The 23,487-nt window shown below is 40.5% G+C and overlaps 1 protein-coding gene and 1 long non-coding RNA gene across 2 annotated transcripts in view; one reads left to right on the top strand and one right to left on the bottom strand.

Annotated features, from left to right (window-relative positions):
* neurl1aa (neuralized E3 ubiquitin protein ligase 1Aa) overlaps positions 1-23,487 on the bottom strand; it is a 372,269-nt gene that overhangs the window by 295,714 nt on the left and 53,068 nt on the right. The gene's annotated exons all lie outside the window — the stretch shown is intronic.
* Positions 10,524-21,168, top strand: LOC120543501. The gene is made up of 3 exons (XR_005636357.1): positions 10,524-10,732; positions 15,045-15,135; positions 19,948-21,168. It is a non-coding gene; the product is annotated as an uncharacterized LOC120543501 (long non-coding RNA).

Below are 23,487 nucleotides of genomic sequence, written 5' to 3'. Positions count from 1 at the left end.
GGCCCACACAGACACACTCCACAACGGCTCTGCCGGGTCTTCATTTAAACCTTCAGACCTGAAACTGTAAGGCCGAGGCGTTACATGCTGCGACTCCCAAGTTAGAGCTGGGAACTAAAGTGGTTTTTGGTCCTGCACCTTAGCTACTAAGTTACCCACCCATCAGGTCTTTCTTCCCAAATCCTAATGAGGTTTAGCAGTGTTTAGTAAACTTGGTGACTTTGAAGTTTATTTGCTCTGCAAGGCTGACCATATCCGGTAAAGCCTTGGATTCCAAGTTTGGAATGAACTTAATCTTTGAAAGATGAGAGATCATAAAGCAGAGAGCAGAGGCTCGCCAAAAAAATGGCATGACTTTTTAATAAATTAGTTCAACTTATAAAAGGTAAATAAGCCAGTTCAAAAGACAAAGGTCTTTGTTTTCATATTCTGATGATTTCAGCTCTCAGGAGATGATATGCTCGGATAAGCAAGAATGAATTTGTGCTCTGTAAGAATAATGAGCCAGTGATGAAATCTGTGCAGTCATTTGTTAGGCCTGCTTTATCCTTAAAATGCCAGCCGTCTACCTGCAATGCCCGAGGACGTGAACGATCATAAATGAGAGCACTGTACGTCAGGGCGCCTCGACTGGGGACTCTGTGCAATACTGCACCACGATGACAAAGATCCAAATGCAGTGTGACTGCTGAGATTCTCCGGATCAGTGCAAATGTGTCACTTGTGGCGTCACCAGTGGGGTCTTTGTTCAAACTAATCTATAGCTTTCAGTCAACAAATGATACACTCCATTTTATATAGTGCCTCAAACAGAGAACACCTTACAAAGCAACTGCAAAATATAAAATAATAAAGCAAATAGTAATACTAGACAGTAGTAAAAAGTATGCAAATCCTTTGGAATTATCTGATTTTATTCATTCACTGATCAATGACAAAGTCATTCCAGCAGAATTCTTTCAGTTTAAGGGTGAATCACATACTTGAGGACTTTGATGGAGATTAAAATGAAGTGAATTTAGGACTGAAGTGAGGAAACACTTCTTTACGCAAAAAGATGTGGAAATCTGAAACAAAGTACCAAAACATGTACTTGAAACAGAAGCCTTGACAACCTTTAAAAAGTATCTGGATGAGATATTGGGACAGCTTAGCTATTAGCTAAACAAAGAAGCATGGTGGACTGAATGGTCTTCTCTTGTTTGCCAAATTTCTTATGTTCTTAAGTTTCATAAAGTGTTATCTGATCTTCATCTAATTCACAAGTATAGACAAACACAATATGGTAATAACACGCACAATTATCTTTTATGTCTTTATTGGACACACCTATCAAACATTAACAGTGTTTTCTTCTTTTTCTTTCGGCTGCTCCCGTTAGGGTTGTCACAGCAGATCATCTTCTTCCATATCTCCCTGTCCTCGTCATCTTGCTCTGTCACACCCGTCACCTGCATATCCTCTCTCACCACATCCATAAACCTTCTCTTAGGCCTTCCTCTTTTCCTCTTACCTGACAGCTCTATCCTTAGCATCCTTCTCCCAATATACTCAGTATTTCTCCTCTGCACATGTCCAAACCAACGCAATCTCGCCTCTCTGACTTTGTCTCCCAAACGTCCAACTTGAGCTGACCCTCTAATGTCCTCATTTCTAATCCTATCCATCCTCGGCACACCCAATGCAAATCTTAGCATCTTTAACTCTGCCACCTCCAGCTCTGTCTCCTGCTTTCTGGTCAATGCCACCGTCTCCAACCCATATAACATAGCTGGTCTCACTACCGTCCTGTAGACCTTCCTTTCACTCTTGCTGATACCCGTCTGTCACAAATTACTCCGGTCACTCTTCTCCACCCATTCCACCCTGCCTGCACTCTCTTTTTCACCTCTCTTCCGCAATCCCTATTACTCTGTACCGTTTATCCCAAGTATTTAAACTCATCCACCTTCGCCAACTCTATTCGCTGCATCCTCACCATACGTGTAGTATGAGCAACTCCCTTGAAGTCATTCCACTGCATCTCTGTTGTATGAAATTCTGATATCTGACAATCCTGAAGAGGATTTTTTTTTTTTTTTGAAGACATTCTGTAGTAGAGTTACTTCCATGTTTAGCATCATCGTCCGGCTACTATAACCAACTTCTACTGGGATTCAGCTGGTGGACAGTCACTTTGACATTATCCTGAAGGATACCTTGGTAAAAACTGGGAATTCGTTTTCCACTTGATGATAGCAAGCTCTGGCCCAAAGTCAACAAAGCAGCCCCAAATCATGATGTTTGTATCGCTCATTGTGTTTCACCATTGGCATGATGTTTTCATGTTGATATATGGTGCTCTTTTAATACAGCATGTAATGCTTTGTATTTTTTCCAGAACAATTCTTCCTTAGTTTCATCAGTCCACAAAGATTTTTTCCCAGTGGCATTGTGGAGTGTCAAAGTGATCTTTAGAAAGCTTCAGGTGTGCAGCAGCATTTGTGGAGAGCAGTGGCTTCTTTCTTGGGTGTCCTGCCATGGACACTATGCCTGTTTGATGTTGTGTGCATGGTAGACTCAGGAACAGAGATGTTAACTTGTTTCAACGATTTCTTCAAGCCTTTAGCTGTTGCTCTAGGGTTTTGCTTTACCTCACTGAGATTTCAGCATTGTGCCTTTTGAGTTATCTTGGCTGGTCATGCACTACTAGGAACTGCAGCCAGAATCCTAAATGGTCTACATTTATACACAATTTGCCTGGCAGTGGACTGAGGAATATCTAAACTCATTTATATGAATTCGTAGCCCATTCCAACTTCACAAATCAGCGATTCTTGATTGCAGGTCTTCTAAAATCTCCTTTATGTGAGACTTGCTTCATATCAGCAGATGTTTCTTGTGAATAGCAAACTCATAATGTTTGAGTCTTTTTTTATTAGTCAAAGTAGCGCTAAACCACACCTCCAAACTCTTTTAATTGGTTGGACTCTAAGTTTGCTAACTCCTGACTCCATTTAGCTTTAGTTGAAGTCATCAGCCTTTTTCAACCTACACTGTGAACATTTAAATGATGTATTCGATATGTACAAGAACATCATAATAATGTGTGCTTTGTTAGTTAGCTCAGATTGTGTTTCTTCATTATTGAAACTTAGATGAAGATCAGACCATAATGTAAGAGAAATTTATTAATAAATATGGTTATTTCTTCTTTTTCTTGCTACTGTAAATATGTTATAAATTACATATATTATCCAAAAACTTTTATTAGAAACTTGCAAGAGTAGCATGGTGGTACAATTATTAGCACTGATGCCTCACAATTCCAAGATGCTGGGACCAAATCACAGTCTGTTATGCATTTTGTAAAGTACTCCGTTTTTCTCTCATACCCTAAGTTGTTCATTTTAGGTTAAATGCCAACTTGAAGCTGGCTCTGTGCGAGTGAGCCCAGTCCTAGATTTGCATCCCATTCTTGGCTAACTCATGCCTTGTGCCCAATGCTGCCAGAATAGCCTGACAGACAGAGGTTCCACCTAACTCAAAAGGCAATGTCATTGCACTGGAGGTTTTCTCAGGTCCTGCTTATAAGATGATCCTCCACTTCTACCAGGTGAGTCAGAGTCAGGAATGGAGAATAATGAAGCTTGCATGGAGCAGAACGGAGGAGGAAAAGGAAAAGAAATAAGAAAAGAATTATACTGGGAACTGAAGAAGATGCAGCCTCAGTGAAGATACTCTTCGAGTAAAAACATCTATTTGGACCTGGGGCTGAGTGTTTGAAGTTGTGTTAAGGGTTTATGGGCTTCAAGGGGTCCCCTACAAGTCACACACTCTAAAGCTGGGATAGACCCTGGCTTCCCACGGCCTTGAATTATAGTAAGTATACACAGAAATGCAGTCAATGGAGGCTCTGATTGGGTCTCTCAAGAGACTGAGCAAGGAGTCTGAGTGTCTGGGCTTTTGTGTGTCCTGGATAAAAACCAAGATCCAGTCCTTTGATGACCTCTTGGCCACAGCCATCAGCATTGTGTCTGTTTGCAGAAAGAATGTCAAGCCTGTTAAAATTGTACTTACCTTGGCAGTGATCTTCATGTCTCTGGTGACTCTTCTTATAATTGGGAGAGCATGGGGGTTCATGAGGTCACTGGAGAGGGGTGTGTGGCTCTCCCGATATCTATGCAAAAGGACATAGGTCCAAGGCTTTAGAGTCCTGGTGCTCCTTGTTTTGCTATATGGTTGTGAGACACGGACACTATCTCCCTTGGTACCACGGCTCTTTAAAGAATCCTTGGGTACTGCTGGTTGCTCACGGAGTCCAGAATGAGGCACACTACCTGCATTGTCAGGGAACGTCGTCCATGTGGTGTGATTCCCTGAGAGTGATCCGACTTGCAGGATCCTCATTGCTGAGGACTTGAGTGGCTGAACCAGGCCAAGGGGATACTCACGTAACACCTGGTTATGGCAGAGAGATGGTCATTTCCGTAGGGTGGGAATGGGACTGGGCTGCGTGTCTGCCAACAGGGATCCCAAGCTGTCTCGTCAGGTGGTGAGTGCGACAATGTGCTGTACCAAAGCATACTCCCTCAACTCGACCTGACCTGATGCAGAAAATGAATGAATAAATATGGGGCAGTGGGCATTCTTGCCCTTAAATGTAATGTCCCTTGAGACAGTCATGCACCACCTGATTCAGTGAAATGGTAACTGCCAGACAATTGGATGGAGCCACAGTTCATCCATCTATTTCTATTACCTGAACTTTTATACCCAATTCTGGGTCATGTGGAGATGAAGCCTGTTCAGGCAGGATCAAATACAAGGTAGAAATAAAATCTGGGTGGAAAGTCATTCTATCTCAGGACACCGCATCTAAACACCAGAAAAAAACAGTTCAGCCAGCCTGCACACCAAGCCTAACTATACTAAAGGAATCAAACAGAAAACATCATTAGACAGAGAGACAAAAAGCAAGGATGTCGTCAGGTGACTGACAAGTAATTACAGGATTCTTTGATGCGTGCTGCACATGAAGTGAAACTGACAGCCACTGGCTGGAGTTTTTCCCTTGAAGGTTTAGGCTGAAACATCCTCCAAAAAGTTATCTCAGCTGTCATTTTAAACTATTGGGATGATACAGTACAGGATGTCAGGTTTTCATTTTCCTTTAATCTTCTGGTGCATCATCTAGGTTAAAGAAAAGCATTGTGTGGCGCTAATGGAGCACTGGTGTCAAAGAGCCTTCGGGAGGCGTTCAGCCGAGTTAGAAGGAGAAGACTCCGAAAAGGATTTAGGGCTTTATGTTCAGAGATGACCTTCTCATCTTCCAGGCATCATTTTGAAGCAATTAAAAAGACAAAGTGAAGGAGAGTGAGCCTGTTATAATGAGGGTGGAGTAACATCAGCACAGAACACTGAAGAAGGCTAATTGCAGTTCTGCAAGCTAAAGGAGTTTTCTCTTGGATAACTCAGTTATTTGGTTACAAGCACATTTTACACAAGTTCAAGGAAAACAAGGTGGCACAGAGATTGGCTCCTGCAGACTGTGTTCAGTTATCTCCACTGTTATTATCTATAATACTGTACATAGTTTTGTTGTATTTAATGTAAGTATCTCAAAGGCCTACATGTTGAGTTAATTGAAGACTGCAAATTGTCCCTTTGTGTGAGTGGGCCCAGCACTCATCTAAAACTGGATTATGCAGGTACATTAAATGAGTGGACTGAAGATAGGATGGCAGAAAATACTTCTCCAAACAAGACTATAGATACTGGGACATCCTGATTGTGGAAAGACCAGGGGAGAGAGTATTTCCAGGGCAGTTTCTCTCCTGGACTGACAGAGGGCAGCCCCCTTGGTTCCCACCGGGGCCAAGGGTCATGAGCACGGGAGTTCAACCCTGCTAGGGCCCGTGGCCATCATCAGGGGCTGCATGATGGTTTTCAGGGCCTTATTTGGCCACACCCGGAAGAAGCTTGTTGGGCGCCTGGAGTCCTTCCGGGTGCCCTATGAAAAGGAGCCAGTTACCACCACTTGATGGCCAGATTTGGGAGGAAGAGGATAAAGCCTGAGAAGGAGTGGAGGCGGAAGGACTTGGGGCAAAAGGGACTGTGTTGGGCTGTGTTAACATCAAATGTAAGCATGGAAAACAATTTAGAGCAGCTAACATAACATTATAATGTGACCTTGAGAGATGCTCTGGACGCAGTGGCTCCCCTTAAAACAAAAAGTGATCAAAGCACATAGAAACTCTTCTTGGTTTAATGAAAACACTCGAGCTCTTAAATTAGAGTGTCAAAAACTGGAGCGCAGATGGAGAACAACAAAGCTACATGTCTTTCAAACTGCATTAACAGAGAGTGTATATAAATATAAGAAAGCCCTCTTTAAAGCTCGCTCAGAATACTATTCTACAATAATAGATAGCAATAATAAAAATCCTTGGGTACTGTTTAGAACAGTGGCTAAATTAACAAATGGGAATTCAGATCTACAGTGCAATTTAGGTCTAACTCATAATGTTGTTGATAGATTCTTGTAAAAAAAGGAAATGTCACTAACTTGTAGTTTGTTATTAGCTCTTTTAGGCCAGTTTTGTACCTTGTTTGCTTGGAGTGTTCTTTTGTCTTCATTGTGAAAGTTAGGCCACCATACTAACTCATTACGAGTTGGACCTTCCAGATTTCTAGAAGAGGTGCATTTATACTACAATCCATGAAAATCCCAGACTTGATCTCCATTTAAGCTAATACTGTGACTTCTAAAACTGATTGGCTGCACCTGTGATGATTTAGGTCAGTCAGTCATTAACTAACCCACTTAGTCCTGAATAGGGTTGGGGGGGTCTTCTGGATCCTATCCCAGCTAGCATAGGATGCAAGACAGGAACAAATCCTGGACTGAGCACCAGTCCATCGCAGGATGATGTAGGAACGTCATTTAAAAGGAGGCAACTACTTATGTAATCCAATTATTTTGTGTTTTATATTTATAATTAATTTACACTGTTTTGCAGAAATCTCTTTTCTCTTTGACAATAGTCTTTTTCTCTTGATCAGTGTCAAAAAAAGCCAAGTGAAATCCACTGTGATTTAATGTTGTATAAAAATAAAATGTGAAAACTTTCAAGGGGGTGAATGCTTGTACCCCAGCATCTCTGGACTGGTGGTCTCATTAAGACAAATTTGTGCACATACCCACCCTCACTCCACCAGGATGATCAGCTTCCCATGTACTTACTCTATCCGTGATAAGGAAGGGAGAAAAACAAATGAAAGGAAGGATGGATGGATAGTGAGCAGCGCCATTCCCCCAAGCAATTCCTTTTACATGACTGATTGCATTTTACATGATGCATATAATTATAGCACATTTGCCGATTCTTCCTCTATCAGACTTTTTCCATTTCGTCCTATTTCAAATTTCACCTTTGGGCATATTGTGCTTCTAACCAGCCGTGCTTCATTTGGTTTGCAGTGCCTCCTCTAATAAGAGCTAAAATCTTTGTTTTAGTAAAGAATGTTTTTATGGGGGGGCGGCACGGTGGCGCAGTGGTAGCGCTGCTGCCTCACAGTTAAGAGACCCGGGTTCGCTTCCCGGGTCCGCCTTGCGTGGAGTTTGCATGTTCTCCCCGTGTCTGCATGGGTTTCCTCCAACAGTCCAAAGACATGCAGGTTAGGTGGATTGGCGATTCTAAATTGGCCTTGGTGTGTGGGTGTGTTTGTGTGTGTCCTGCGGTGGGTTGGCACCCTGGCCAGGATTGGTTCCTGCCTTGTGCCCTGTGTTGGCTGGGATTGGCTCCAGCAGACCCCTGTGACCCTGTGTTCGGATTCAGCGGGATGGATGGATGGTTGTTTTTATGGGATTACTTTCTCCACACAGTATGTCCTCATAAAAGTCTACAGAGAAATTTGTCTTACTCTTAAAATCATCCTATCTTCTTGTTGTGGTGTGAAATTTTGTAGATATGTTGATAAATATTATGTGTGTCTTTATTTGAAACTTAGACAAATCAATATAATATTAGTGTTAGATTATTGATAAGAACAGCAAAAGTTTGATGGTTAAGAACCCCACTCCCCTATTCTTTAGGACTGTGCCTCTAGTACTAGGGTGTTGTACTTTCCCCTTGGGATTAATAAAGTATCTATCTATCTATCTATCTATCTATCTATCTATCTATCTATCTATCTATCTATCTATCTATCTATCTATCTATTTATCTAGTATATAGTGCCTTTCCTATCTATCTATCTATCTATGTTAGCCATTATGAATGTAGTGAGAAGTTAAGCAAAACAACACCTTCCATTGGCTAACTAAAAAGATTACAATATGCAAGGACTCTCTTAATCAACCACCTAGCTGTCAAGCTTCACGTTAACAAATGGTATTGGGGGCAGGCGTGAAACCATTGTGTCGCACTAGAATTCCCTTGATCTAAAGTTGCCTGTTTGGTTTTAAATCAAAACCCATTAAGTACCACGACATCCTGTAGAGTTTGGACAGAGAGTCTATACATTTGCTTGCTTTACTCGTCAATTTCTCTTCTCTCACACCATTGCCATAAAGAGCACAACTCGGCAGCCATATTGAGACAGGCATGTGGCCTGTTCTGAAAAAAGCTGACCACAAAAGGATGCCTTAACTAGAGACATTTTAACAAGTCTGTGTGCTGCCTGAAACTACACATCAGCATTTATCAGGTTGTATGGTTGCCAGTGTTCAGTTGTACTTTGCTTATTGTTATTATTTATGAATATTAACAATAATACATTATGTAAAATTTAACATAACTCCTGCTTGTCTTTTACTACACCTAATTGCCTGAGGTTATAAATGTAGAAGGGAAAGTGGGGAGAAGTTATATGGTACAATACTTTATAAACAGTGGTAAGTCTGTGGGATTTGAGGCATTCTGACAAAGGCTACATATTAATAATACAAAAGGGGAAAGCAGAGTAATATAGAACTCTATCAAGATAAAACACTTATGTTGTATATTCCAACATTTATTTTCCTAATTGTTTCTCATATAAATTTTGTTCCACCTCACATGTATCTTCCTAGCCACCCTGTTATTTGCATTTCTGTAAATGACATTAAATTTGTGGTGGGGCCACACGGACTTGGGACTTATGAAAGAGAGGGTGTCAGAACAGACAAAACCATCTTCAGAAGATCTGCAGAGAATGTGTGAGAGAGAGAGAAAGAGACACAAGAGATGACTGAGCACCTAAAAAGCAGACCTTATCAGACCTGCTCCTCTGCGTAAATCCAAGATCGTGGCTGCTTGGATAAGCTCATGGTATTGAGCTCTGACTCCAAGTGAGTGGTGTGAGGTGGCATGAATTTGAAGGAAAACTGTGGTTGGTGACAGCAATGTTCTAGGTTAGCCAAGGAAGGAGATGGTCTCCAGGCACTGTGCTTTACAATTTACTATGTAAGCAGCACCAGTAATGATAAAGTGTCAGATGAATAACACCTTAAAAAATCAGACAAAATTTAGACTTATAAACATATTATCGTGCAGTACAACCATCAAGCAACAGTGTTTCATCGTGAAAAAGTCCATGAAAGACACTTTAACTTCCAAAGATTATTTTTGTTGGTGAAATAAGTTAATCCTGGAAATGCCTAAATTATTAGTTTTATTTTATACCCCACTGGTATCCTTACTAAGGGCTCTCCACCTTCTCTGAATGATTCTGCACTAAACCCCTGAAATACCGTTACAATGACTACACACTGTTTATCTTCCGTTTCCCCCACTGCAAGGGCTCAATTTTAGAATACCTTAGGAAAGGCCAAGAGCTGCAGATGTAGAGGATACAGAACATAGTCTGCACCCAGATCACAAACTTTGTTAGGATTCTGAACAAGTAGGCTTAATAGGGATTTTTTCACGATAAAACATATGGCGTAGTAGGCAGGATTCTGCAGGATTCTTCAAAATAACAAGGCACTGTGTCAATGTATTTTTGATTCTGTCATTGTGAGGTATTTAAACAGCTGCAGGAGTGATTTCAGCAGTTATACAAAATAATAATCTGTTTGGCAAAAAGGGATGGCTACTGCCCTTGTCCAGTGCTGCTGGGACAGGCTCCAATATTAAACATTTCAAATTACGCTTTGGTGAATGTGCCAATTAAATAACTATCCTGTTGAAAATCTGAAACCCTCTGTGTCAGTTCATTCAAAGTCAGTTTAAACATATTCTCAACTGTAAAGACAACTTTAAAAAGATGAAAATTAAAGGAGCAAAAGAAAACCATAGCACAACATTTTTGGCAGCTAGAATTTCAGGAGCTAAGGTTCACAGGAGTTTCACATGCTGTATGTTTAGTTTAAGCACCACTTTAGTGTCTTCAGTGATTAGTTATAATACAGAGTAAAAACAGTTATTTGATAGCAATGTATTCTGAGCCAGGATTTTAAAAGTGCAATTCAAGTCACACACACAGACACACACACACACTACAGAAGGGCGAGGTAGACTCAGCTCATGAGGTACAACTGGGGGACATATTAAGTGAGATGCAGCTACTAACCTTCCTTCCTTCCTTTTTCAGCTCTAGAGTGGAGGAGGAACCCTCCAAAGACTGATGACAGCGCTGTACACCCCCAGAAGTCTCGCCCTTTCCTGTCACCCGATTATAAAAGAAACAAAACAATCAGAAGGCGGCAGTCATTACACAGACTGCTACTGTTGGAGCCAGATTGCCTGCAGGAGCAACCTGAACTGCGGTTAGTAATGATTATTGAATGATAGCGTTCTTTCCTTTGTATTTTACTTGTTTTTTTTTATATTACACAGAGTTTCAATTAAAATGTGACCTCTCTGGAGACCGTCAACACTTCACCCTGCATTGTCCCTTTTGTCCTCACACTCTATAAAGAGAAAACGTGTTAAAAAAATTAAATTTAGTTTAGACCGATTACACCCATCTCTGTTAATCTTAATCAAATTTTTTAATAACATTTTTAAATCCAAAGATAGCCACTGGGTACTGAATGATGCCACTTCTGATTTTGTAAATGTACACATCAATGGCATTGCATAGAGCTTCTAAATAACGTTATCACAGTGCAACATGAAATTAAAAAGACTAAAATTCATGACAACTTAAAATGCGTGCCACTCGTTTCACAGCCAGCTCCTGACACTCCGTTTTTCCAGATTGACACTTTGTTTGCACAGCTGCAGAAAACATTTACTTTGGCATTCCTTTATTTGAACATTCCTTGTTTTTTACATACCATATATCTCAATGATTTTTAAAAAAATCTGAAACCTTGCCATTGTTTTACGGGCTGGAGTGTCATTTAGGAGGATCCTGTTTGTTCAGTTTTCTAGTAATGTGGATCTACAGCAAAAGAAATGGGGTGGAGAAAGGACACCTTTACCTTTTTCTACTTGACTTATTTCATAAATCCAACATGTATTTTTATTCTACTGCTAGTGGCTTTCTTTTTGAACATTTAAACTACCCATAGTTTAATTATTTGCTCAGAGAAACCCATTTCTTTAAAAAAGATCCCTTTTCTTTTCTATTTTAAATGCTTTAATCTCAGTTTATAATGAAAACCCCTATCACTCCACAGGACTAGTAGTGCCTAACGAAATGAACACTTTGCACTTTGTGACCTATGGTTGAAGATTTGTTTTATTTTTTAGAATCTTTCTCTGTACCTTGATGAAGTGGTCACTTCTCCCGCCTCCGAGCTCCAGGAGACTATGCTGAAAGCCTGGCTTGGACAGTGTGTGGTCCGCATGTTTGCTCACATCCATGTAAATTTTTCTTCAGGTGCTCTGCACAATTCCTCCAAGCTAATGAGTGATTCTAAATTTCGCCTCAAAGGAGTGAGAGTAGGTCTGTGTTGGACTGGATTCCCATCCCATATTAGCTCCTGCTTTGTGCTCAGTGCTGCCTAGTAAAACTGAAATAATCGGCTTTGAGACTTCCCATAGCCATCTTGAGTTATGAGGTCCAGCATTTTATTAAATGTAATAAACCCTTCTTACTTTTTACTCTTGTGTAAATGTCACAGTCGTGTCTTCCATCTACTGTTCATATATGACTGTAGTCATTGTAGTGTAATGTGATTTTATTAATGTGCTTAATAATGTTAAGAAGGATTATACGCATTTTTATGTTATTAACACTATATCTTTTTAACTGTAAGTTATTTAATTGTATTGTGCACTGGATCTTCTGATCTCTAAAATGGTTTAGCTAACCACACAGAAGAGGAAGTGTTAGTAGAGACAGCAGACTGAAGGCCAAACTAGCCACAATGAATCTGCCACTGTGAAAAGGGCAGTCTAGTAAAATGATAAATTAATATGCAGAATGAGATGTTACATCCATTCTGTTGATATCATGGGGCTGTACACAAACCACTAACTCTACCAAAAGAGCCCAACTAAAAAACAAAAAACCTACATTTATTTCAATATCTAACCATCATATCTAGTCAACCTCTATCTTACAGTAGGTCTGTACAATTTCCTCCATTTTACTGTGAACACTTTGTCAGTGTTACACTGAATTAAACCCACCACCCCTCCAGTAGTGTCACTAGTAAGATCTGGTACCACATACACACGTCCTTCCATGCTCAGCGCCATTTTGGTGGCTCAGAGTGTCCAAAGTCACAGTGGCCCCATTTAATAATACTCATCATAGTAACACTAAGTACCACCAGGTTTTGGTCTCCTTTTCCCAAACGTTTTGTTGCTTCCTAATCCACAACCACTGAACAGCTCTTTCTACTGCCTCTGAAAAGTTTTTAGTGATATTTTCCACAACTGACCCCTCATATCGAATTCAAACAACAGGTCAATTTAGTAACAAATCCTTGTACTCCTAACACTGCCAGTCTAATAAAAGCCTGCCACCCACTCTCTCTCATCTCAGCAATCAATTCAACATATATCCACCCTTACTCTCAAAGGCATCTTCTATTATGTCTTTGTAAGGTACAGTCAATTCAATAAAATACATTAATCGTGCCTCCTCTGAGTACAATGCCACATCAGGTCTCAGTGCTGTAGTTCTGATTCACTGAGACACTTGAAGCTGTTTCCCCAAGTCCACTAGCAACTTCTAGTATTGTGCTTTACCTCATTTCAAATTTAGACTGCTACCTGTATGTGCTTATTCTCTCAGGTCCAGACACGATACTCAAATAAGAATACACATCTGGAGACGACCTGTTAAAAAGTGTGTAGTAAATAGCCTTAAATGCTGTGCTGCAAACGCACCACTCACAGGGCTTCTTCCTGAAGCACCCTGCCGCTGGGATATCTGGGAGAGAGCAAAAGAAACTGAACAAAAGACATTACGCTGAGAGAAAATAAAAAGCTAAAACTGCTTTTATCCAATCAGCAGCACAAGGTAACTGAAGCTAAAAAATTAATTTGCACATTGTAATGAGTGCTGCAACAGTGCAGACAGACCGACACACACACACACAAGGGTACCAACCGCAGCTACTGGGCCCCATATGTTTGAGCAGCCATTTTAACTATTGCATCTGTATATATACCCTATGTTATGTCACCACATCCATAAACCTCATCTTAGGCCTTCCTCTTGCCTGGCAGCTCTATCCTTGTGGTCTATGGATATACAACGTGTTAAAACGCTGCAGCTATTTTGTCAAGGAATATTTGAATTTCCAATTAGACAGTAGTGAGAAGTCAAGCAAAATTTATTGGCTAACTAAAAAGATTACAATATGGAATCTTTCGAGGCAGCTCATGCCCCTTCTTCATATATCTGTATGAAGACGATGTACGTCTGGCCTAAAGAAGGGGCCTGAGTTGCCCCTTCCATATAAGTCTCAAACAGTATGTATTTTCTTTTATTTAGATTTTTGCCAATTGTTTGAATGTGTTGCTAGACTCTGATTTCTGGATTGTGTACTGGGACTTATTCACACTGGATTGACAATCCTTTTCATATCCTATTATTATATTATATGTCCTTTTGGTTATTTTTTATCAATAAATACTTCATGAACATCGTGTAAAGGATATCAATAATTTGTTTGGGCTGTCTCTACAGACCAGGGGTTTATGGTTACCCTCTCCCTTGTGAGGCATTTTGATATATTTTTGAAATTTTTTTGCATTTTGAACTTTTAAAGCCAGCTGTCCATTTTGGGCCTGTGTAGGCTGAAGCCTGCAGGGAGTATTTGGGACTGTCTGTTGGAGATAAAGCTATATGTATTTAAGTCTCTAAAGGTCCTGGCCTGTGTTTTGTGACATTTAGCAGGCCTTACACCACATTCACTTTGTTTTTGACTACTGTTTACAACAGGTTCAAGTATAATATAATTTGTGTTGATTTCAGCATTTACTGTACATGAAGAAAACCTGAACTAAAAAGTTTGTACAGACTTTTGGTACCCACTAGTTTACTGGTTACAACAATCATTATTCAGATGTTACTGACTCTTCAAGCTTTTCAGCATTTTATGACCTAACCTTAATCATAGTTCAATAATTAATCAGCAGACAAACATTGTTGGTTTCGATTTATGTTAACCAGTTTCAAATTACATTGTTTCCTGTGTGTTTAAACAAATCTGTGTCTTTATGTGTTCTAATTCTGTATTTAATATATAATATATATAGTTTATACCTGAGAACTTGTCACCGCTTTCTGTACCTGCACTGAGTGAGGAGTGCTATACAAAAAAATTGAATTGAATAACCTGACTCAAAAATTGCCAAGAGGCAATATATGAGGAGTACCATTTATGGACAAAGTGTCACCCATTTTCAATGGAATATTACCAAGCCTATACTAGAATAAAATCTGCTTTCTGTATAACTGTCATTTTGTTCTTAAAATATTTTTTGTAATGTTAAAATATGAACTGGGATGACAACCATAATCATCTCCGGTTTAATGTCCATTTTCCAGGTTTATCCAAAATGACAATATTGTAGAGAAAGTCAGCATTGGCAGGATTGACAGGACTTTAAATATATTTATACAATATTTAGTGCTTTGTCATGTTTTTCTTTTTTTGTTTTCACAACTAGAAGCTATCATGTCATCGGGATGACCAGCCACATTTGTGTATGCATGTACAGTACAGCAGACATTATTAATCTGCAGAGACCTGAAGACATGGTAAGACTGATAGCTTTTCCCATTTTCTTATCAAACTCGACACCATCATTTTGAAATGTTGAGTACGTTTTTTATTTTTCAGCATTTCTAAGCTAGTTTGTATAGGCATGCACTCACTCAGACCTGTAACATCAGCTTTACTTTTGTAAGAAGTTTTTGTAGTGAAAACTGTTTATTGTCTTTTTGTCCTGGTGGCTACAAAATCATAGATCGCCTTGCCACACCAGTTTGTTCATTTTTTGCTATTTTCTCTGCTATATCATTATCTTATTTTATGTTTTTTTTTTATTATTTTTTGTGTTATTTTTAGTATTAGGTAATTGTTATTGAATTGACAGATTTGCAGTGGCATTTGTATTTATTGTGGGTGCTGCCATTTTGTGCTCCTTTTGGAATGGGGGTGACCTTATTGTGATAACAAGAATGATCATTGTTAGTCACGTGATCGTTAGTAAAGCAATGATGTCATCATAGATTCACCATTTTTGAAGCTTTGGATTTTTTGTACCATAGTCAGGAAAAAGATAACAGGTTGGTGACAGAACCTTCTTGCTTGTGTGCGATTTGTTGGGCCTAAGATTGGGGTTTGATGATTGACTCCTTTGATAAATCACAATAGTCAGTCCTCTGCCTGAAAGAAGCCATCCTTAAGCTGCAAAAACAGAAAAAAACCCACCAGAGAAATTGCTATAATATTCCGAGTGGCAAAATCTACAGTTTGGTACATCCTGAAAAAGAAAGCAAGCACTGGTGAACTCAGCAACGCAAAAAGACCTGGACGTCCACGGAAGACAACAGTGGTGGATGATCGCAGAAACATTTCCATGATGAAGAGAAACCCCTTCACAACAGCCAACCAAGTGAACAACACTCTCCAAGGGGTAGACATATCAATATCCAAGTCTACCATAAAGAGAAGACTGCGTGAAAGTAAATACAGAGGGTTCACTGCAATATGCAAGCCACTCATAAACCTCAAGAATAGAAAGGCTAGATTGGACTTTGCTGAAGAACATCTAAAAAGCCATCACAGTTCTGGAAAAACATTCTTTGGACAGATGAAACCAAGATCAACCTCTACCAGAATGATGGCAAGAAAAAAGTATGGAGAAGGCGTGGAACAGCTCATTATCCAAAGCATACCACATCATCTGTAAAACACGGTGGAGGCAGTGTGATGGCTTGGGCGTGTATGGTTGCCAGTTGCACTGGGACACTAGTGTTTATTGATGATGTGACACAGGACAGAAGCAGCCGAATGAATTCTGAGGTGTTGAGAGACATACTGTCTGCTCAAATCCAGCTAAATGCAGTCAAATTGATTGAGCAGCGTTTCATGATACAGACGGACAATGACCCAAAACATACAGCCAAAGCAACCCAGGAGTTTATTAAAGCAAAGAAGTGGAAAATTCTTAAATGACCAAGTCAGTCACCTGATCTTAACCCAATTGAGCATGCATTTCATTTGTTGAAGACTAAACTTCGGAAGAAAGGCCCACAAACAAACAGCAACTGAAAGCCGCTGCAGTGAAGGCCTGGCAGAGCATTAAAAAGGAGGAAACCCAGCATCTGGTGATGTCCACGAGTTCAAGACTTCAGGCTGCCATTGCCAGCAAAGGGTTTTCAACCAAGTATTAGAAATGAACATTTTATTTCCAGTTATTTAATTTGTCCAATTGCTTTTGAGCCCCTGAAATAGAGGAATTGTGTAAAAAAAATACTTTAGTTGCCTCACATTTTAATGCAATCTTTTTGTTCAACCCACTAAATTAAAGATGAAAGTCTGCACTTCAACTGCATCTGAGTTGTTTCATTTAAAACTCATTATGGTAATGTACAGAACCAAAATTAGAAAAAAGTTGTCTCTGTCCAAATATTTATGGACCTAACTCTATATATATATATATATATATATATATATATATATAATCCAATGTCTGTCTGTCTGTCTGTCTGTCTGTCTGTCTGTCTGTCCGCTTTTTTTTTCTTCTATAATTTGCTTGAACATTATGGTTGATTTTGTGACTTCTCTCATTGTGTTAAGAATCATAGTTTGCTTGCAGGAACAAAATATTTGCGCTAATCAGAAACAGAGGCTGTGGGCCAAGGGAAGGGGGAAGTGTGACATCAGGAGTGGGGATCTGGGCAGGTCCCTCCTCAATTATGCACCAGCCTCCGTTCAAAATCAGTCTAACTCTCACCACGTTTTGGAGTGTACCTTGCCTCAACGTAGCTAGCGATACCTGTTTGTTTATTGGTTTTTAAAGTTGGTCCTGTTTCATTACTATGCAGGCCAAGCCGCAGGAGCCAGCTAGTACAATATATATTTAATTTTTGGTCAATCACCTGTGGTGGATTGCCGGCATTTTACTCGGTCACCAGGAGGAGCTCTCCCAACAGCATGATCATGCCCCGAGTTCCAGCAGGGCATCATGGACTATGTAGTGTTTATACACAGCCCTGCTGGATACCTTTGGGGCCACCAGGCGTTGCTGTAGGGGGGGCTCGTAGGCTCTTATGTGCCCTATGACCCGGGAGTGCGTCACGGTCACGTGACAGGAAGAAACAACGTGCTCCCGGGTTGAAGAAAAGGACTATTTACCCTGACCTGGAAGGAATAAGGACTTGTGGACTGTTGGGCAGGAAGACCTCCGGGTCAGGGAGTATAAAAGGACCATGGGAACTCCTAGACAATGAGCTGAGCTGGGTGGTAGGAGGGCAACACGCCTGGGAGCTGGAGGATTGGATTATTGATTGTGTATTTATGAATAGTGTGGAGTGGAGGGTGCTTGGTGCACGTTATTATTATAATAAAAAGAATACTTGTGGCACTTTTACCAGGTGTTTGGCGTGGTACCTGAGGGTTCAAGGGAGCACTACCGCCCCCTACTGCGACACACCTCTTCTTTTAAATCTTTTGGCAAGCATTCTAATATTTAGGCATCCCATTCTGAATTGTGATACATAAATTTGTTTTTTTTGGCCATGAGGCATGTGTCTGATGTCGAACAGTTTTATTAATTTGTATTAAAGAATAATTTCTCACACACACAGCTAATAAATACTACTATGACTTTCAATAGGATGGATAGGGTTAAGCCCTAATTATAGGAAGTAAGAATCAGTCTTGAACTGAAAGGCATCGTCTTGTTAAAACAGAGTTCTTACATGTGAGTACCATGATTAAACAGGTCACAGAATCAGCAGTCTTAGCAAAGAAGCCCAGATGTCCCTTTTCCCTGTCACCTCTTCCATTTCCTACAGGTGATACCAATGTGTTCCTAGGTCAGTACATAGATATAATCTCCAGCATGTTCTACTTCTGCCCCGGGTCTCCTCCAGGATGGTTGTGGCCGAAACACCTCTACAGGGGTGTGTCTAGGAGGCATCCTAATCATCTGCCTGACCTACTGGACTGGCACCTTTCAATGCAGAGGAGCAGCAGCTCTACTTTGAGCTCCTCCCGAATATCTGCAACCCTCTGCTTGAGACAGCATCTCCTCTACTAACCTGGAGAGGGCACTCTACCCTTTTCTGGATGAGAACAATGACCAGCTTTGGAGGTGCTGGTCCTCATCCCGACCACTTCATAATCATCAATCATAGACCATAACCATTTAGTTTATCGACCCACGTCTTGTTTTAAATGAATGTTTCAATGGCAGTTTATCAGCCACTAGAAAGCAGCAGACCAGTTGATTCTGTTATCTTGATGATCACGTTTACTTTGTTGGAGAATTCAAATGATAATTTAGGTTAACTATGCTTTACAGCACACAATTCAATTCCAGCCAGGCAAGCATTTCATACAAGATAATGATTCGGTTTCAGAAGGCCTTGTGTCGGCTATCTGCCCAAAACTTAACACTGTGTCCAAAACTGACATAATAATGATATAAATTATAACAAATTAATAAATCGGATGAGAGTTCTACAGAATTACAGTTGTTTTACTTGGATCTCTTAGTGACAGCAATGAACCACAAGTGACACTTCACTTCCCTTTGGGCATTGTTCCACCTCTTGTTTCATGAAGCAGAATGCTGCCAGATGGGCCAGCAAATGAGAACAACTCCAACTAAATGGTGATGCAATTTCCCGGTGGAGGAGTTCTCTTCTCAAGCACTGTGGCGTCTCCTCCTATCAGAAAGATTGTAAACCTCCTCACTTAGACATCCCTGATAAACATACTGCAGCACCAATTCTTTAAGAAAAAATTAAATATAAACACACAAAAAAGGGAAGCTTCTTTTCAAGCAATGGCACAATATTCAGATCATCTGGCAGCACATTGCATTCTTCTGCAAGTAAGCAAATGTACTGACTTGCTTTATTTAAGGCACAGATTATAAATTGACAAAGCCCACAAATTTTGGACGTGAGAGCATTGTTACACACAACAAGAAAAAAAAAAAAAACTAGTTATAAAGTGCCTTTCTAACCACCATCCCACTTTACAAGTTATGGTATAAAATGTTTTATAGTTGTATGCCAAGTGGCTTCCTGAGGGTTATACAGAGGTATGGAGCTAAACTGGTAGCCTTTTGGATTGAAGTGAGGTGGGCCGGGCACTTGGCCACACTTTTTTAGCTTGAACAAGTCTTTCAAATGAACAGTCAGTGCTGTCACCTCTAGTGACAAAGAGCTTCCCAATAACACTGAACTGGACAAGAGTTAGAAAAAGCCAAAAGGATGGATGACTTATTAATTCATCCATTGTCTGAACTCATTCCAGTGGTTTATTTTCTCCTGGGACGTTGCTGACTAAAGTTGTTTCTTTTCCTTCCCTCCATTGTCAACTGGCCATAGTTCAACCTCAGCACCAGACTGGGACAGTGTGAGATTTGTTTACAGTGGCTAGAGTGCAAATCCTGCCACCAACCCCAGAGTTTTCCCTGCAAGTTGGGGGACCTGCTTGCAAGGCTGGATGCAGAATAACGTCATACCCCGGAAGAAGTGATTGCAGGTGAAGATATTGCTGGGCTCCATTTATGTTAATCAGTTTTAAACCCCTTTGTTCTCTGGTCTGTATAAACAATTCTGTGTCTTTATGGGTACACATTATGTAATCAATAATTTGTGAAGTTTGTATTTGCATTTTACCTGATGACTGTGGCGAAGCACGTTAGGGATCTGTGGTGGTGCAGGTTCATTAAATAAGATGGTGTGGCTCAGGCTCCGGTGGTGTAGTAGGGTAGCCATGTGGCCCCAGAGTGTTTAATGAGGAAACTGGCTAATCACATTTGCACGTACTGTAAATACACGATTAGTTTAGCTAGTTTCCCCTTTGACACTCCACAGGTCATTAAGCAAAGCACCTGAACCCAATGGTTACAAAGGAGCCTGAGCAGGATAGATGAGGAAATGAACTAAAAGAAAGAAAAATTAAAGGAGTATGATGGGAAAACAAGTGGACGGAATCAGATGGCGAGACAGTGCAGAAAGAAAGTTGGTTGAGGCAATCAAAGTGTGGACTGGGACATTCCTGCTGAACAATGAAGAGCAGAAGTGATGAAAGGCTCTTAGGGACCCCCTCTGACACGGAGGGAGGTGTAGGGAAGACAGAGTCAGGTTCAGTGCGTGTCGTGGCTGGGACTGAAAATCAGTTGTCTACTTATTTGGTTGGGGTCTCCACCTAGATGAGTATACCTAGAAAATGGGTGAGCTGGGCAAGTTGAGAGTGGGAGAGAAATGCACTCTGACAGAGACCCTTTTTGATCCATTGCTGGTGGTTCCAGACTTCTTCCATTTCACAGTTTTTGAAGTCACTGCGCTCCTGGGACCACTCAAAGCCTTAGCCACTCCTGCCTTGATCTGTGCCTCCCCACAGTTTAACTATGGAGGTCTACAGACAGTTCCTTTGACTCCTGATATCCAGTCCATTCAATTTGCTACAGGGGGATTTTGATTACGTTCTAGACACATTTCAAGGAGGCTGAAAACAAACAGGATACACAAGACCACAATTTGAAATGTCAAGGTCTGAATACTTGAATGAATGAGAGATTTCAGTTTTTGATTTTTAATAAATTTGCAACCCTTTCTAAAAAAATGTTTTCACTTTGTCTTCATGGGTTATTATTAAAGATAAGTATTCAGACACTTAATTCAGTACTTTCAAATCTCATCTGAAGACTCACTACTTCAGTTTAGCATAACCTGACTAGAGCTGCTGATTAACTGTACAGACTGCATCTCTGTTGTTAGTCATTAGCACTAAAACATAAGTAACATGATAATTATAATTTGTTACTAACCCTCACCTATTCTGTTTCTCTTCTCGGTACTCAAATGTGGCACTTGGTGCCACGGCCCACCTGCCAAGTTGTTTTGCTTGCCTCCTTTCTTGATCGCAGGAATCATCGGATTGGCTGATCCAGCACTGACTCAGCTGTGGAATGGCCAGTAGGGGGAGGCAGCTTGATGGCTGAGGTCTCCAGGACTCTGAACAAATCCAAATCGTATTATGTGATATCATCTACTGTTACATTCTGCTCCGTACTTGTAATATTTCTATTGCACTATTATATTGTATCGATGATTACTTGTGTTCTGTTCTGTGTATTGTATTGTATTTACTCCTTTTTTTGACACTCACTGCATGCCCAACCTACCTGGAAAGGGCTCTCTTTCATTTTTTTTTATCCCTACAAGGGTTTTTTTGGGGAGTTTTTCCTTGTCTTCTTAGAGAGTCAAGACTGGGGAGCTGTCAAGAGGCAAGGCCTGTTAAAGCCCATTACGGCACTTTACAAAAATAAATTGTATTGTATTGTATTATACTTTGTAGAATCTCCTTTGGCAGCAATTGAGAGCTTGAAGTATTCTTATGATGAGATGGGAAGAATCAGCACGGCCATCTTCAGGTCTCTCCACAGATGTTCTCTAGGCTTTGGCTGGGTCACTCAAGGGCAGTCAGTGACTTGTCCCAAAGCCACTCCCGTGTTGTGTTGGCTGTATGCTTCACGTCATTGTCATGCTGAAAGGTGAATTGTCACCCCAGTCTGAGGTCATGTGTATGTTGGAGCAGGTTTAATTCAAGGACCTCTCTGTGTTTGGCTGCCTTCACCCTTTCCTTAATTCTGACCAGTCTCCCTGTCCCTGCCACTGAGGATCACCCCCATAGTATGATGCTGCCATCACTGTGCTTCACCGTAGAGATGATACTATATTAGACACTACCTGGTCTTCATCAGACAATGTGCTTTGACTTCTGCCCAAAGAGTTCAGTTTTTGTCTTATCAGACCAGAGACTCGTTTCTTCCTCGTGCGCTCAGTCTTTTAAATGTTGTCTGACAAACTCCAAGCAGGAGTCAGCTCCTCTACCATAAACTCCTGATTGATGCAATGCTCCTGAGATGATTTTCCATCCAACAGGTTCTCCCATCTCAGCAGAGTCTTGTTAGAGTGACCATTAAGTTCATGATGACCTCTCTGACCAAAAACCTTCTCGCCCAGTTAGTAATTTTGGCCAGACTCACAACTCACAACTCTTGTGGTTCCAAATGTCTTCCATTTCACAGTATTTTTGAATAGTGCAGAGTGCATCGTGGTATCTTATATACAATAATGTGTGTCTTTGTAAATGATGTCCAAAGATACACAAGACCATAATTTGAAGTGCCACAGCAACGGATCTGAAAACCTGAATGAATGAGAGATTTCAGTTTTTGAGTTTTAATAAATTTGCAGACCTTTCTGAAAACACGTTTTCACTTTGTTGTTATGGGTTTTTGAGTGTAGATTGATAGGCAAAAAATGGCAAATGTATTCATTTAAAACTAAATCTACAACACAATACCATGGGCAGAAAGTGAAGGGGTCTCAGTACTTTCTGAATCCCCTGACTGTATGCTCAAGAGCTCAAAAATGAAAGAGCTGAGTTGCACAGCACTGAATTTTTCACATACTGCGAACAACAGACACAACTAATTTAAATTCCCAAGCAATAAAGCAGAAGGTTGAATTTTGGGGGTCTTTCAACTCTCAACTTGATGGTCTTTTGAATGGAAAGTAATGAGCTAGCTTAGGCTGAATGACCCATTCTCAACAAAATGTTCCTTCTGTTCTTTTTATAGTTGACACTCTGATGTGTCTGTAAGTCAGTGGTGCTCTGTTTTACTTAACTTGTCTTTTCCTTTGCTTTTCTGCAGTTTTTACATTAAACAAAACATTTATCTTACAAAGCTAATTTTACTTGCCAAAGATGGGGTAATTTGGACATTGTTGTTTTTTTTTAATCCAAGTTCTTGCTGCTAAGGCATTGAAAGCGGCCCAGTGCTGGGGCTGGTCCAGTTGAATCTGCTGTCCATGGACTGTCGGCGCTCATTTCATTGTATTTTAAAAACCTCA

This window comes from Polypterus senegalus, chromosome 1, assembly GCF_016835505.1.
Source record: "Polypterus senegalus isolate Bchr_013 chromosome 1, ASM1683550v1, whole genome shotgun sequence".
NCBI classification, from domain to species: domain Eukaryota; kingdom Metazoa; phylum Chordata; class Cladistia; order Polypteriformes; family Polypteridae; genus Polypterus; species Polypterus senegalus.
Note: the sequence above shows the minus strand (reverse complement) of the source record. Positions and strands in the feature narration are given on the sequence as shown.